The 16,965-nt window shown below is 42.2% G+C and overlaps 1 long non-coding RNA gene across 1 annotated transcript; it reads left to right on the top strand.

Annotated features, from left to right (window-relative positions):
* The first annotated feature begins 1,805 nt into the window (after positions 1–1,805).
* On the top strand, positions 1,806–16,892 carry LOC116444578. The gene is made up of 2 exons (XR_004240389.1): positions 1,806–3,087; positions 6,043–16,892. It is a non-coding gene; the product is annotated as an uncharacterized LOC116444578 (long non-coding RNA).
* The last annotated feature ends 73 nt before the right edge of the window (positions 16,893–16,965 follow it).

The raw sequence follows: 16,965 nt of genomic DNA, 5'->3' as shown, positions 1-16,965 counted from the left end.
AGTTTCAAATTATCACTGAAAATATTACTGAGAGCAGAATTTGGCATCATCACTGCTAATCCCTTTCCTTTGGTTACATGTTCCTCACTGCACCTGGGAGTAAACACTATTACTTGCTCACTTCATTCTCTCCTCTCATTTTTTTTAAGCTTTCTAATTATTGCACTATGAAAGAGAAGGGAAAATACCTAAGACAGGCATGAGGCAGAAGAAACATCCCCAGGATTCAGCATCAAGTAACTTGTCAACATGACTGCTTTCCAGACACATGAAAAAGTTGTCTGAGGAAAGGAGAGGAGGAAAACACAGATAAAGAAGGCCCCTTAAATCTTGCAGAAAAGAAGCATCACAGGAACCAAATTAAAGCCAGACTCATTCATATGAAAAATAAGTCAGCAACAAAGATGACTAACCACTGGAACAGTACAGAGGGAAGTTGTAAAATTATTTCCTATGTCCTGGTGTCTTCAGATTGGGACTGTATTCTGTTCTGAAAAATATGCTTTGATCAAAGAAATTCTTGGACTTGACACAGAGGACAGAGCCTAGATAAGGTGATCATTCCTCTGACCTTAAAACTCTACAAATATGTACCTTCAGAGAGAAAGGCCAGACTGTGGTTGCAGTCTGGCAGAGGGACACCAGAAATTTTGGTCCGAGGCCTGGCTCTGTTACAGATTTCCAGAATAATCACAAGGAAGTTGCATAGCCTCTGCTCACCATCTGTAAAGTCTGGAGAATAATCCTTCTTCTGTTCAGCTTTTTAGCAATTTGGGGTATGGAAAGCAACTTATTCGGTGTGGGTACAGACCTTTCCTGATGTCTGCAAAGGCAAGTCTGTAAGCATCATTGCAAAGCATAGGTATCCATAAGGAAAACTTGATGCCACAGAAGGAAAATATATTAGAAGGGAGATAAAGAAATGCCTTTCTTTCAGCAGTAGTCTCCTGAGTGCAGTTAAAAAGCAACACATCAGAGTGTGGGGATGGTCACTCAGCCGGAGAATTATGATTTCATCTCAGGATGCTTCTGGATACAAATAGCATCCAAGGCCTCTTCATGAGGGAGCCTCTCACTTCCTCCAGTGGCATTTGCAACATTGCAGTCATTTATGTTCTCAACAACAATAATCAAATGACCAGTGTCTGTCTCTATCCACGCACAATGAAGACTTGTGCTCTCTTTGCTTAGCTAAGAAACTTTGTGAGCTTCTGCCAAGAAGTGAAAGATCATTTTGAATGGCTGGAACAAATTCAAACCATGTCCCAGGGAGCTGGAAGGCTCACAGGCCTTGTCCACTGCCCAGCTGCTCCTCCCTTCCCTACATCTTCATTGTGTCTGCCTGTCTCTATCACTGCTGGAGCTAAATTAGCTGCTGCTCCACCTGGTAGCTGGACACTCTTCCAGCTTTGCCCTTCTCCTGTCACTGGGACTGAAATATGAATAGCCTTTCATGGCATGTAGGAAGTGAGTTTTAGGAAATGAGCTGAGCATGAGCAGGGCTTCTACTCAGCCAGGGAGGAAAGGACTCAATCCCAGCTGGAACCTCAGAGCAACATCTCAATGAGTCCTTATGTGGGCTGCTGTGAGTTATGTCTGCTCTAGAGAGAATGGGGACTTACACAGCAGTCTGTGCTAAGATTCCAAGCACACAAGATACGCTCTTTGCTCCAGAAACTTCTGGGTTCAGTCCCTGATAATGATCAACATAGATATATAGATATAGATATAACCGTATTGTAACATAACATACGTAATAACACTTCACATATATAAGGAATTCTTTATAATAAATAACTTCTTTATCTATGAAGACAATTTCTTTTTCTCTGAATATAACTACTTCAGCAGTGAGATGTATTCCTAATAAGACATCTTCTTTATAAAGAGAAAACAGAGCTAGCAAAAGAAAGCAGTAGCCACCAGCACACAGATTTTCTTGGGCTATGCTAAGGGTTGCAAGGAGAATAATAGGCACCATTGTTTCCAGTTCCCCACTATTCCTAAAAAGCCTCATCAAGCTACAAGCATGACCAGTGTCAGAATAAGGCACTGAAAGATATATGAGGGTTTGGAGAAGGAAAGGGAAGAGACAGCTGTTGGGATGAGTGGAGAACCATATCAGAAATAGTAAGACACAGCTCCACAGAGCTAAAAGATGCACTTGTGTTATCCTCCCAAGCCCTCCTTGGCACAATGTCTCTGTATGTGATCCTCTTAGTCTATCGCTGGTTCCCTGCGATATGTGTCTATCTGGTTTCTCACGGCTGCAATAAACCCTTCTACTGCACTAATCTCATTTAACAGTTCCACTGACTTGAAAAGAACCCAAGTAAAATTGCTGTGCAATTTCTGCTGGCGCTATTATGGCTGTATCACTTGTCAGCTTTCATAAACAAGATAAATATAGTTAAACTTAAAGCATCAGATATGAAGAAATTTGGCATGTTGCAGCAACACATCAGAAATATTTTTTGACAGGTACCGTATAAAAAAAGAAACAAGAGAATGCCAGAGAGGATAAAAACTTCAAATTTCTCTTTTTGCAAAATTCTTTTGCCCAAGGAGCCTGCAAGAACTCAGTGTACACTGCCTTTTCAGCACCGTTAGCTAACTGTTGTCTCACACAGCAGCTGGACCCAGACTGACTCCCTAAAAGAAGTGAGTTTTGATATCAGTCTCAGTATCTTAAAGAGCCTCTCATCTCAGATTGCATCACTGGGATCCAGCTACCTGGAAGATAAAAGGCAGAACATCAGGAGGCATGCAAAGCTGGAAGGAGGGGGGAAATGTTCCTGTTAGGGTGCAGGGAAAACCCCTACTCAAATGTATCTCTGACGTGTTTTCACAGCAAGAGGACGTCCTATCTGAAGGGCCTGTGTGAAAGATCACCCCCCACTCTTCCCCACACAAGTGGTTGGTTTGTGCCCGCAGCTACTCTGTGCTCCAAAGAAGACAAGAATCTCCCCTCTAGCACCTGCATGAAAAGACCAAGCCCAACAGATCTCCCCACGCCCAGGAAGTACCCACGCTCTGCTCCCTTATCACCTCCAGGAGCAAGGTGATGGAGAGGTGAGGTGGGGGAAGGTAAGATCTCAGCCCCACAGGTGCTGACCAGGGTGTGCCAGAGGCTGGGTGCAAGAGGCACAGGGAAAGCCTTGCTCAGGGACAGTCCATGGGGTGAGTCTGGGCTCCCCCTTGCTGTCAAGCCCTGAGCCCTCTCAGAGCATGTGGAGGTCAAAGCAGCAGCAGAAAACATGAGTCAGCTGTGCTGAGACCTGAGCCCATGGCTCCAGGGAAAGTAGGTGCTTCCTAACATAAGGTCAGGACTCTATTTTGAAGAGATTCAGGGATCACAGGAGAGACTGTATTAGCTTCTAGCCAGAGAGGAAAAAACCAGCCCTAAAAATAACTGAATTATGAAGGCCAGTGACAGAGGTCAAGGCACTGATGCTCAGAACATGAAGTGGCTGGTTTCTACTGTTGTCTGAGTGCTATCCCATCAATGAAGAACTCCAATGATGATACACATCTCTTGTCACTCGTGCAGCTGTAGAATAGAATGGGACAGATTTTCAGCATTAGGAGAGTTTAGGACATTTATGATGTCACCTTATTAATTTTTTTTTTAATATTGGACATCAAAGTCTTGACAGAGATACTTGTGGAGAGGGGTGTTGAGATTTGAGGGTGGCAGACTGGGCAGACAGGGCAGGATGTTATGATCAAATAAAGAGCTCTTTGTCTTGTGACATCTTACTTTGGAGGAAATGAAATTCTGATCTCTCCACACCTGTGCCTTTCCTATTGCAGTAAAGAGTGAAAAACATGCAGGATTTCTGTGGAAGGTGATGGGAAAATATTTTCCTGCCTTAGACTGGGGCGAAGCATTTATCTTCAACCATTTCCCTCAAAGAAATAAAGGTTCCCACTAGAGCTGTGTCTAAATTGTGTGCCAGATATGAATTTGAGCCCTTTCTTGTAGTCATGCTGAAGGTTCATCCAGTTGATCCACGTGTAAATAGACATCTTCTCTTTAAAGACAGGAAGATACAGGCAGTCCAGAGTGGTGCCACCTTCTTCTGGGCTGCAGGCTATGGAGCCCAGGCACCTCTAGCACTGCAGATCTTACCACATTGACTCCAGAAAAACATCTGCAGTCTCAAATGAGTCAGAACTCATACAGTTCTGGCACCCCAAGTTGTCTAATGCCCAGGAGCAATCAGGGAAAGTAAGTGAGAAAGAAACTTCTAGCTGAAATGAGCTCACTACTCTTCTTATCGCCTTGGCTCTAGGAGGCTCCCTATTGCTTTCCTAGTAGATCTTCTGACTGTAGTTTTAATTAGTGACATATTTTATATTTTATATGGTAGAGAGAGTATTTTTCCACTGATTAGTTATGCTAATTTCTGGAAACAGCAATAAATAGTCTAGAAAAAAATACATGCTAGTACATTTGTCTGTGAAGACAGTTATGACCTGTCATATATCAGCCAGCTGTTATTGATCAGAATATTAAGTTTATAAGTTTATGTACTTTCTGAACATTTACAACCTTTTTTAAGCTAATTAAAAGTCAATCTTCATAATAGACAATAATTTACTCCATAAAAATATATAGTCCCAGGAACACTGGTGAGTAGACAGCCTCAATCTGTCCATGTTTATGTAGAGAGTTTTCCAGACCTTTAAGGACTATAAAAATAAAACAATCCAAGTGTGTGTCTTGGAAGGGTAAGAAAACTCTCTGTCATTCATCTTTGGCCATTGTAGTAAGAAGAACTCTCTACCAGGAGGACAACCTTCACTGTTTTCTCATACACCACGTCAGGTCTTAGCAGTGATCTTATTAACATGACTGCTACTGTTGTTCAGAGTTGTCCTGAGGCCACTGAACTGGAGCCATGGCAAGCAAACTGGATTTAAATCAGTTCTGCTTTCCTCAGCCTCTGACCTCCGATGTGGATCACAGCTGGGCTGGACCTGAGCTGGCTCTGGTGGGACAGCTTCAGCTGCTGCTGGAGTCATCACAATGCCGGTGACAAAACAACTGCGTGTGTGTGAGAGAGAGCAAGAGAGCAGGGAAACCTTGCCTCAAAGATATGTGTAAAAGTGCCATCCCACTTTAGTCCCCAGTGGCAACCATAAGCCTTGTCTCTCTCTGTTTCTCTTCCCTGGTTTAGGAGCCCAGGTAGTTGTTTTGTCCATGGTTATAGAACAGCTCCTGAGATGTGAAGGATCCTGCTTGTTCTGGTTTTCACCACCTGCAGCAAGCGGGTGTGAACCCACAACATCCTTAACTGCATTCTGATCCAACCAAAACACAAGCACTAATCACACAGTTACAAAGTCCTTTGGCTGCTTCAGATGGAAAGATTTATGTCCTCAAAGACTTGGCCAGCCCATTATTGCTCATTCATTGTGTTTGCCTACAAGTTATGACTGCTCTTTCCATTTAATTTTTAATGTGGCTGTAGCCTTGTCTCACTAAGCTCCAGGAAAATTGTAAAGGCACTGGCTGTTACTGTGAACCTATAATCTCTTGGCAAAAGCAGTGTGGGCAAGCAGAGTCTCTCCCCATTGCACAATAGTTCACAGCACCACGCTCTGACCCTTATGCAGGAGCCACGTTTTTCTTCAAAGCAAGTGTTGCATTTTGCATGTGCTCCAGTCAGATGGTTGAGCCAGAGAAAAGTAAAATTTCCCAGATGAAGCATATGGATTCAGTGAACATCTGAATCATACATTGTGGGTCTACATGTGATTTATTGCTATTCATAAAGCTCATTGTTATACTTACCTAGTGTTTATCTTCTGTTTCATTTTTGCTGAGTGTTCATCACTATCTCACTATCAGTAGTCTAGGTCCTGAGGGGAACGTTAATAATTCTGGTCCTTAGATTTTAACCCAAAGCAGATTATATTACTATGATATTGGAATTTAGTGACTTAAGATGTTTTCCATTACAGTTGATTTTATTTAGGCAGCATATCCCAAATTGTCTCCATTCTAGCTTTCCAACATTTACACCTCTTTTGCAGGTGTACCCAAACTGTGAAGCCTGATGCCAGCTATCAGCAAACCACCTACACAGGGACCACCATCCAAACATGGGCAAATTTTTCATACATAGGTAGCAGATGGTTGTTCCTACTGCCAACAGTTCAGTGTACTGGCATATGCATGTAGATGGCTCTGCCCTGGAGCCCAGGTTATTCACTCAAAATGCAAGAGATTCCTGCATGTCTCTGAGCCACCAAGGACTTCCAGAAAGGATTGGAGGTGCTCAAAATGCCAAAAAAAGGACAAGAATGGAGAGATGCCGTTGCAAATCCACATGGTCTGGGTTAAGTTTCCTTCTTTCCCAAACAACTGCTTTAGGCCCAGCAGCTGCAGCATTTCTGCCAAAGTGCAAACCACATCAGAGGGGAGCAGCAGACACCCAGTTTTAGTGAAGGAGGTGGTGCCCAGGCATCCATTCATCCCTCAGCAACCAGACCCAACTTCTGTCCTTTCCCACTGGGGCCACTGTCTGCTGGCCCCTTCAAACCAAATGCCAAACAGGCAATTCTGCTGACCACGGCATGAGCAAGCTGAACAGCAAAGAGTCCTTTGCTAGGGTGCCAAGGTCTCATCCCATTTAATATTTCACAGGGACCACAACTTGCTTCTGCCGCAGTGGATGTTGCTCTGTGGCATCCATCCCCCACTGGCTGCAAGGGAACGTGGGGTTCCCCAAAGTCCTCCCAGACACCAAGGGCTGTGTCTTGCCCTAGTGCACGTCTGGATCACAGGAAACCCCAAGGCAGACCCTGGCTAGGGCTGGAGTCCTCCTGCTAAGCCTCTGTTCCTGTGTGAGAGAGCTGGAGTGGCTCAGGAACTCGCGGGATGCCTGGCACGGGAGAGTCAGTGCAGGGAACAGCTGCAGCAGCTCAAGCCCACGTCACCCTTGGCAGAGAGGCCATGGCAGTGGGGGAGAAAGCCAAGGTGCTGCAGCTGATAAATCATTCACAGTGGCTGGAGGACTCCATGAGCAAGGGAGTGGAAGGTGGCCTGAGCTCCTTGCTCCTCCTCCATCACCCGCCAGCGCTGTGCCAAGAGCACGGCCACAGGCAACATTCCCTGCTTTGTGCATTTGTGGGCACAGCCTTTGAGGCCAGGAAAGGCTGTTAGAATCACCTCCATGCCTCACAGAGCCTGAGACATTTTAGCCAATATTTCCTTCTTCTATCCTTAATTCCTGTTTCATGCAGCACCAGACCTCGCATGACCCACAGGATCCACAGCCATCGCCCCGGGTATTGTAGGTATTCAAAGTTCAGTTGGACCTAACAGGCATCAACATTTCCCTTCTTACTCTCTGTTTGCCGTTCCTCACCATGGGCAGCAAACTGACTGATTAATAATTACAACAATTAACTTTTACCAGATAATAGGAAAAAAAGATTAGGTTTGCAGTCGTTAATCTGGGGGTCATCAAAAAAAATCAATGTAATCAATAAAAATGAAAGCACCGTCCTTTGTATATCAAATGAGTTATTGTTTTGTGCATCAAAGATCATGCACTGTGATATAAAATAGAAAACAGAGGGAATTTTAATAGCTTGGCTCTGTCCATACAATGGTGGTGAAGCATGTCTTCCATTCTTTGTTAGCTCCTAGAAATTATTACCTTGTCAGAAAGTTTTCCAATGAAATTATTTTCAGAGATTTTGTGGGGTCAAAGTTATTTCCTCATGACACCTGTGTACTTTTTGGAGTTAAAAAATCATCTGTGTCAAAAATCAACCCATTGGAGATACAGATTATGGCTAAGGATAATATTTTCAAACCTGGTTGTCCAAAACTGGACTTCTAGAAGGAAAAGCTAAAAAGAACTTAAATCAAGGGCCTAGCAATTTATCAGAAACATATGTATGTGTTTATTAAAAGGAGTTTGTGCATTAAGTCTGTGGATGAGAAGGCATAAGCCAAGGTGTCAGAGACAGTCCCCAAGAGCAGCAAATCAGGAGTCTCTAGTGACAAGTTGCTCTCCACCTTCCACCCAAGAGCAATCACATGGATAAATGGTGGGAAGGAGGGAGAGTGTGTCGTGCTTGCAGCTGGTGGAGACACATTGATGTCATCACATACACTTAAAAATGTTGCCGTCCAAAGGACCTAAAACTTTTTAGTATTTCTGGAAACTGTTCCTCAATATATTCTCTGTCTGTGGCATCATTATGCTTTCTCAGTGAGAAATTATTATGGAACAAATTAAGTTTGGAGCCTTTTGCCTCTGGGTTGGCTATATCCTGGGCATTAATCCTCTAAAAGCACTGTGAATATACTAACTGGCAATGCATTGCTCATGAAAAATAAAGGACACTCTACAATTATATATTTATTTCCATCTTTTAGATTATAGCATTGTGATAACAGATTCAGGAGAGGATGTTTCCTAAGTGATAGACAGAGGTTAATGACTTTGACTTTGCTTGTGGCCATACAAGCTCCTCCCAGCTAGTCATCAATTCCCAAGAAATATGGGAATTGTCTTGAGTGTTGTTGGTTTAACTGTACTTTTAATTCCATGCCAGCCATTAGGAGTGGTGCCTCTTGCATTACAAATACATCTCTTGAGTAACAGCTTTATGCCCTCCCACTTTATTTGGTGCTTATATCTTGTCCCAGAAGTCAGAGAGGGAATTTACTGTGACAATAATTTCACAATAAATATGGCTGTCAGAGCAATAGAGGAAAGCTGGGAACCCAAAGCTGCTACACCATGAAAAAGGTACACCCAGGACCTGAAAGGGGGGTGGAGATTGCAAATACATAAAGGAGCACAAACTCCTTGTGCTGTTCCCCAGCCCCTCCTGGAGCTCCTTGCACAGAGCTGGCTTGTCTGCACAGCACAAGGCAGTGCTGTTGAGCCACCCAAGGTGTAGGCATGCCTGTTCCTGGCTCAGGGATTAGGCAGGGAGAAGGTCCCAGCTGTTTGCAGATATTCTGCTAGCTCGCTTGAGGTAGATTTCTTAGGTATATTCCTCAACTGACTCCAATTTACAGCTGAACACAAAGTCTAAGTCAGGATAAGGCAGAGTAAATTCCATAATAATGGTGTGTTTGAGTGTCATATGTGCTGATCCAACAGCACAAAGGCACAGGAGTCACTGTTCAGGCTATGCCTTAGAGCATGAGTCTGAGGAATGGTGATTTCACATATCTGTAGGATACAGCACTGTGTGAAGAACTGGAGCAAGGTGCATTTATTTTTACTGATATGTCTTTATTTCCTAACCCATAGGTTTTTGTTGTTGTTGACAATGATTATGTATCAAATGGAATTTGTATCCTCACCCAGATTCCCATTTTAAACAATTTTAAATGGAGGTTTTTTGAATCCATCCTTTCCCGAAGGCAGTAGTTATCATTTTGTAAATACATGTGGGACTTACAGGTGATTACCTTGCTGTGTAATGCTGATGTACAACTGCTCAGTAATTGAACAGTGTGTGTGTAGTGATGGCCAGGACAAGGTGACCTGTAAATGATGTACCTCAATATGCCATCAAAACCTAATGGAGCACTTTGCACCTCTTTCTGTGTCCTCTGATCACCGTCCTCAGAGCCACTTTGTCAGCTCTGATGACCAGATGGGAAAGGATGCCCACATTTTATGGTGAAATAATCCAGTAAGGAAATGCCTGATGGAATGAAAGACTGCTTTGTTGAGTGAATTAAGAACAGTTATTACTGATACTGTAGTAGAAGCCTTTGCTGGATGCAAAGTTCATGCTGACTGAACTTTGGATTTTTAAGTTCAGGTCAACTGCTGAGTCTGGACTTTCTGAATATTAAGTTAAAAAAAAAACCAAACCACCTCTCAGCCAGAACTGGGAATAGCAGAAATATCAATATATTACAGAAGTGAAACCAAATTGTAACATGGATTTTAGGATGCAGAATCACTCTGCACAAAGCTTAATAACTTTATTCCTGGGCCCAGATATGTATCTTGGGTACTGTAAGGGTGAAAAAAATAAAGCTTGTTTTAATTGTATTCTATTTGTAAACAGGTACATATTTGCTTTGCTTTAAGGAATAGGTTGGCTAGAGAAAAATTTCTCGACGAAAGCTTCCAGGGATACCCACTAAAGAGCTGATTTCCCTGTTTTCAGCACGAACACACAGGCATGGTTACAGCATAAACCAGTTAATGCACATTGTTATCACTTGTTCTACAGCAGTAACCAAAGCTCTCAGTCATGATCAAAGACTTGTTCAAGATCATGTAAAAACCTGCTACAAGACAGGATTCTCTGCCAGCTCCCCCTGAGCATTTTTTCTTCTGTTTTTCTTCTTTCCACCGGACAATTTCTAGCTTTAAGGTTAGAAACAAACCATAGTATTTTTGAGCAGATAACAAATGGCTCCTCCAGAAGGGAGGAGGTTGGGGTGGGAAAGGCAAGGGTGGAGGAAGAGGAGTCCCTAACACACACTGCTAAACTGCAGGAGAGCTGCAGCAGCCAACTGACCTCTGCAACGTGAGGCTTCCATGAATTGCTAGAAATGGCAATGATGAGATCACTGCCAAAGATGGACCTAGACACTGCCATGAGGTACTGTGCAGGAAAGACAGCTCCAGACACGGAGGAAATAGCTGCAGGGTCTTCTGGTCTTACAGAGGGGGAGGGAGAAAGGGAAAAAAGTATCTATATTAAATGATTTTGTTAAAATCAGCTGCCAGATAATTCACTACAAATTTAGAGTACCAGCTTTGTCATGAGTTTTGCTCACCAGAAACGTAGAGGTGTAGGAATCAGGAGAAAGTAAGCCAATTTTTAATTTGGTATATATATGTATAGTCCATATTTTAATGGTTTGCCTCTATCCATACAGGTATAGCTGTTATGTGAGCAGGTGGGAAGGTTCAGCTTAGAGGAAGGGGACTTAAATATTGGATGCTGAGCCAGTAAGACTTTTGAAGTGGCTGGAGTAGCTACCAAGACCCTGTAACAAATACACCTTTTGGACCTGAAGTCTGATAATGCAGAACTGAGAGGTCTGCTTCAAGCCCTGACTCAGACATGCACCTCCTGGTTTAACCCACCCAAAAATTAAATGGTGCCTGTTGACTCCATGCCAAAGATATTGCCTTGTTTCTGCTAACCTACAAGGTTATTTACACGTTGCTCCATCAGAAATTCCTCTGGAACAAGAGAAGCTTTTCACACCCTGCGAAGCTGGCCCATCATGATGCTTAAAACACATGCAGTATTTCTAAAGAACATAAGTGACAGACATAAAGTTTGCTGTAATCTCCTGGCTGCACTTCTATCAGTGCTAACCACAACCCAACATTGCTTTTTTCTCATGTCTGTTACCATGAGTCAGCACCAACCCTCCCTCCATCCAATCTCCCCTCCTTGACTGTGGTCTAAGCAGAGTTCACACACATTGTATAGGAAAAGATCAGTCCTCTCACTCTGGAAGTATCTAGATACATTTTTATGGTTCCTACATAACACAAGATAATCATTACCTTCCCTTCTGACCCCAAAAATTTCTAAATCCAATTGAATTCAATGACTGCACTGCACTCCTAGGCAAGCCCATAAGAGCAAAATAAGTTACCCAGTATGAATCTAATGGGTAGTAGAATATGAGTATACTGCTGGCAGCAACACTGCCATGTAGAGATAGAAAGCAGGGAGTATTTCTTCATTGAATAACTTTAGGTCTGTAATATTTTCTTATTGATACATAACCATTTATTTAGCTTTTACTCAGTAGAAATGTCCCTTTTGGTATAATTATGTCAAATGACATGTCTACATCTCTTGACATATTTACAGATTTTAATATCCTTATCATTAATTTGTTTAGAAACATTGTTTCCAGCTGTCTTCAGACAGAGTGATTACCTCAAATGACATGAGCAGTGTTAGTTCATGAATATTTGTCATTTCAGGTTGTAGAAATTTCATGGAAAGGTTGTGTTGAATAGATTCATGGCAATGATCTGTTGCAAGTACATGGCTAATTTTCTCTTTTTTTCCATTAGACCCTTCAGAAGGTTTCTGTCATAGGATTTGGTCATTTCCATAAAACTTCAACTCCCTTGGTCCATTTTTCAGTGGGATTAGAGCACTGTTCCCTCCTACATTTTTTGTTTGTTACGTGTCCTTCTGCCACCTCTAGAAAGGACAAACTCTCTACATATCGTAGGAGTTATAGGCCAACACAACAAAGACCTGAGGCTTTTGAACTTTACCCAGTAATGCTTGCTGTGGGAGGAGTTCCTGTGCCCTGTGTATAAGCCACATATTTTTGGTACTTGCAGATATCTCCCGGAAGAAACTGTAGCTGCTTTATCTTGTGAAACACTCAGAAACAGAAAAAGTTGCCAAGATTCAGGGTAACAACATTTAGACTTTTTACAGAAGGCCAGGAAAGTTTTTATTCCGTAGAAGATCACCATAGACACACAAATCCTAAGAACAGTCTTTCCTTTAGCGTTTTATTAGTCTTTTCCAAATGCAGATGAAATCAAAGACTAGAGATCATGCAATTATGCAAGGTTTTGCTTTGGTTTTCTGGGAGAAAGACGTCCCAGAAGAGGTTTCCAGAACTGAGGAACTGAGTAGTAGGATTGAGTTGAGTCTTCTGCTCGTGCTGTGTCACTTTATGCTTGAGGAAGCCTTCCCCCCCATCCAGACATCCAAACAACTTTCTCCAGGGCCACCAAAGTCACTGTGAAAGAGCAGAGTGACAGACTTGGCTGCAGTGCTGGAAGGTGACAGCATCTCCTGGATCTTGGTAGAAAGGCTTTCCCCACAGCAGCACTGACCTGAGGTCCCCAACTCAGATTCTGCAGCAGATTTTACCAGCTTGTTCCACCCTTGGACACCTATGGAGATACCTGCATTGCTTCTGCTGAATCTCCATGCAATGCCTAACAATCATGCCTTTGTCAAATGTGTAGATCACAGGAGGTATCTCCATGGCATCCGACAACATAGGCATGGGTTTATTGAGGGAATGATGCCAGTTTAAATCACTTAAGATTCCTCTGCTTACAGATGCAAAATTAGAAGTGTGTACTTGAATAGATTTCATTAACAATCATTGTTTTGCCTGCTGTAGTCTATGAAGACAGAATTTAAAACAAATTTTATCTTGTGCCTCACCCCAGCTATCTGTACACTGTAGTCCTAACAATGTCCTGACTCCTGCTGGGAAAATAATAAAAATGTTTAATACCCATTTGTATATAAATAGTAATATCAACAACACAAAATCTACTTATGGACCAATCCAGCAGCCAGACCTCTTGTTCTTTCTGGTTGTCACTTTGATAATGCAATACAATCACATGGGCTTGCAGCCCTGTCTGCTTGGTGTGCCATCATTTATAACACATTATCAGAGTGACTGCTGGCAGTAACAAGAGGCCAAGTGCCAGATATGCACAGCGCATCTTTCTGAAAAATATTTCCCTTTTAAAATGCAGATAGGTTGATTAAGAAGTGAGGGAATTCCTCCCCCTTCCCCCAGATGGCTGCGCTGATTCATTGGAAACCAACCCAGACGAAGCTTCTCAGTGCACTGGCAAAACTCCATGCTCCACCTTCCTTCCTCTATTCAGGTTATATCCCATGGGATTCATCAGGAGAATTTTCCCTGACAAGGGTTGAAAACAGTGATCTATAAGCAGTGAGCAACATCACCATTTGCTTTAATTAGGCAGGACAAAAAGCTTGCTCGAGGATGCAGTGCAAGGGTACCCTGAGGAGTGTCCTGTTTGCGCTCCGCTTGCTTTGTGTTTGACCAGCCTGCTTTCACTGCGCCCCCTCGAATTCAGGCCCAAACAATGTGCTCTCAGAGCTTTCCAGCCACCATAAGTCCCTGCCTCCTTCCTCAATAAGGCTTCTTCTCAGGCACCGTCTCAAGGCATCCTAACTACCCTCCCCTGATCCAGCCTGACCTGTTAATCAGTATTATTGAAGAGTTATCCATTTGAACTTCAGGAAGTAATCTGGTGTATTAAGTCCTCCTTTTAGTTTCACTAAATAGTCCCATGACCTCCCTAAAAACCCCTCAAAAGACAAGAAAGGAGATGTGTCCCCACACACAGAGTGCTAATTGGGAAACTCCAATGAGTTAAAAGAAGAGCAGCATTAGAGAAGACGACTTTATGAAGAAGTGACAGAGTTAACTGGCTGCTCTTTCATTGTAATGCCAGCTGACTGTACAGGCCTCCACAATGTTCTCAGGGATATGGGGAGCAGTGTGTGTTCCCTGGCAGAGACCCAAGATCTAGATTAAAATCTCCCAGAGTTAATTTAAGAAAACAATAATATTTAAAGCTGGAAGGTTGGGATTTTTTTTAGGCTATATCCCACCATGAAACACGTGATCCCTGGGCCTATTTCTTGTCCACATAGATCTCTCCTTGTGAATTCTGTGAATAGCTGGCCCCACATTCTTAAGTGGGAGGACCTAACAGGAAGTTAATAAATTAGTATTTTGATTTTCAAATAAATATGAGTTTTCAAGAAATGTTGAAGTGTGTCCCCAATTAAATTATTGTCACAACCCCAAATGCTTAGTAAACTGATCATCACTAATTAGTTTGCACGAAGTCCAGCATTGACACCAGTCTTGGCTGAACTTTTGCAGCTCTTTTAACTCCTTATAACTGTTCACTTAAGGTAGATAGAGTAGTTTCCTCACACTTCAAGCATTTATTCCCAGAGCAGAGGACAGCTTGCAAAGTGCTATGGGATCTGAACGTTTTTAAAGATTATTGCTCAGATCTCAGAACCATCCAGCTGCCATGCTCTTCTAAACCACCACGGCAGGGTGGTGTCTGCCACTCTCCCAGGTGAATATTTGTGTTGTAGGGCCAGTGTTGGCCTGTGCAAGGGCTGGGTGGTGTGCTAGGGAAAACATCCCTGCTGGTCCAGCTCTGCTCTGAAGAATACTGTCCTGGTGCCACATAGACAGAGAAATAAGAAAACTAAACAATTTTCCCCAGATGTTTGTGTTCATGCCTGTAACAGAGGCCAAAGTTGTAGGGTTCCATTGTATGCCATCATTTCTATTTGCACCCCTGCTTCTCCATGTGTTGTTGCATAAAGGTGTAAAGTTTTTCTCTCTCTTCACTTGTAATTTGAACTTTATTTTTCATTCCTTTACATGCTGTGGTGCACTATGAAAATTTAAGTTTCCTTGATCAAAGGTTACTTGCAGTTTTGTTTCCGGCGTTTGGTCTTCACAGATCTTAACTTTTCTGTAAGGAGATAGAACATGTGAGGGGATAAACCAGTTAGGGAGGCCAGAGAGGAGGACTAGCAGGAACCTCAATTTCAATGTGTGCACCTTCTTATTTGAACCAGGAATGTAGTACATGAAAGATAAGAGGCCACCCTTCCTCAATCATTACAATGCAGCTTTGTTCGAGTGTCACTGCTGCAGGCAGCTGGGTGCTTTTCTCACCTCAGCTGCCTCACATGCACCATGGGTAGCTAAGAGCATGATAGGCACATTTCAGGGGGAAACTGAGCATCTTTTTCCATGGTGACAGAGGGAGTTGTTCAAATCTCCTTTTAGTTTGTAAGCACTTTTCATTTAGTGAGTCACCACTGGGTCCGAGCTAAAACACCTCTGAGGATCCCATCTGTAGATCATTAACTCCTAAAACCAGCCTCTGAGCAGCACTTTCAAATATCATTTCCAGTGGGGTAGATGTCTGCTGTATGCAAAGGTTTGTTGCAATGATACCAATTCTGGGAAGCATTAATTTTGTTTTCTAGTCAGCAGAGTCCATGCTACAGAACAAGCAAATTTATACTAATCCAAAAATACTCCTTCCTAAAGTAAAGCTGAGCTGGCAGCATTATAACTGCATGCAAAATTGGGTGTACACAGGTTTGTCTATTTGCACAATGTTAATGCGTAGATAAGGCCTTAACAGACACTTCAGTGTCCCTATCATCTCTGAAAGTGAGACTTCAGGGGTATTTCAAGAAATTAAATTTAAAAAGTTCATCTGCACAAAAATGGAAAAAGAAGAAAAAATGTTTGTTGCTACTGAAAGCTTCACTTCCACAAGTAGCTTTTTACAAGAATACAGGCATGTCAATACACCTGGACTTGCCTATCCGACCTGCTAGAAAAAAAGGATTTTTGTGATGCCATCACCCTTAAACCTTCCCCTTTAGCTGCTAGCATCTAGTAAGTAAGTACTAGCAAGTTCACATTTGCATTTTGGCTTTGCAGTTAAAGTAACAAAGTGTTTTAAAACTCTTCCTGTCTCTAGCCAAATCAGCACAATTAAAATGACGGTCACTGCTCAGGGAATACATCATGAATACCTGGACTACTGTAGCCAATAGACTTTGGTCAGAGAGCACGATGACACATATTATCGGCAGAATGCAAAACCTGCCATAGTTTTGAACTGTTTAACAAGAATATATAGTTTCAGCTCAGTAAACTGCTTGAAGATATTAGAAGAATAATGCAATGTTTAAATACATTCTTCCACTGTACTCTTAATTTAAAAGCGTGTTGTTTTGAAAGTGCACTGTTTTACTTGTATTTTAGGCCCAGATTATTAATCTTGTAGTGGATTAAAATAAACATTTTTTAAAAATTTATTAAATCCTTATCTCCTGGTGTTAACAGCAACTAGTCAAATTTTGTGGGTTTTGTTGGGCTGCTTCCAAGGCAAATTCACCAGATCTTTCTGTTGAAGATGACTATGTAAATCAGGAATATCTCCAATGAAGCCCATTAAAAATACATCAATGGAATATTGGTGTTTTAAAAGATACAAATTTATTGATTTCCTCTGGAATTTGTATGAATAAAGAAAGAATAAAGAAATTGAAAATTTTAATTTTTGCCTTGGATTTTCTTTCAGAAACCTTAACTCCAAAGAAAAGTGGTTGATATAATTTCCAATGAATAAT

This window comes from Corvus moneduloides, chromosome 5, assembly GCF_009650955.1.
Source record: "Corvus moneduloides isolate bCorMon1 chromosome 5, bCorMon1.pri, whole genome shotgun sequence".
NCBI lineage: Eukaryota > Metazoa > Chordata > Aves > Passeriformes > Corvidae > Corvus > Corvus moneduloides.
Note: the sequence above shows the minus strand (reverse complement) of the source record. Positions and strands in the feature narration are given on the sequence as shown.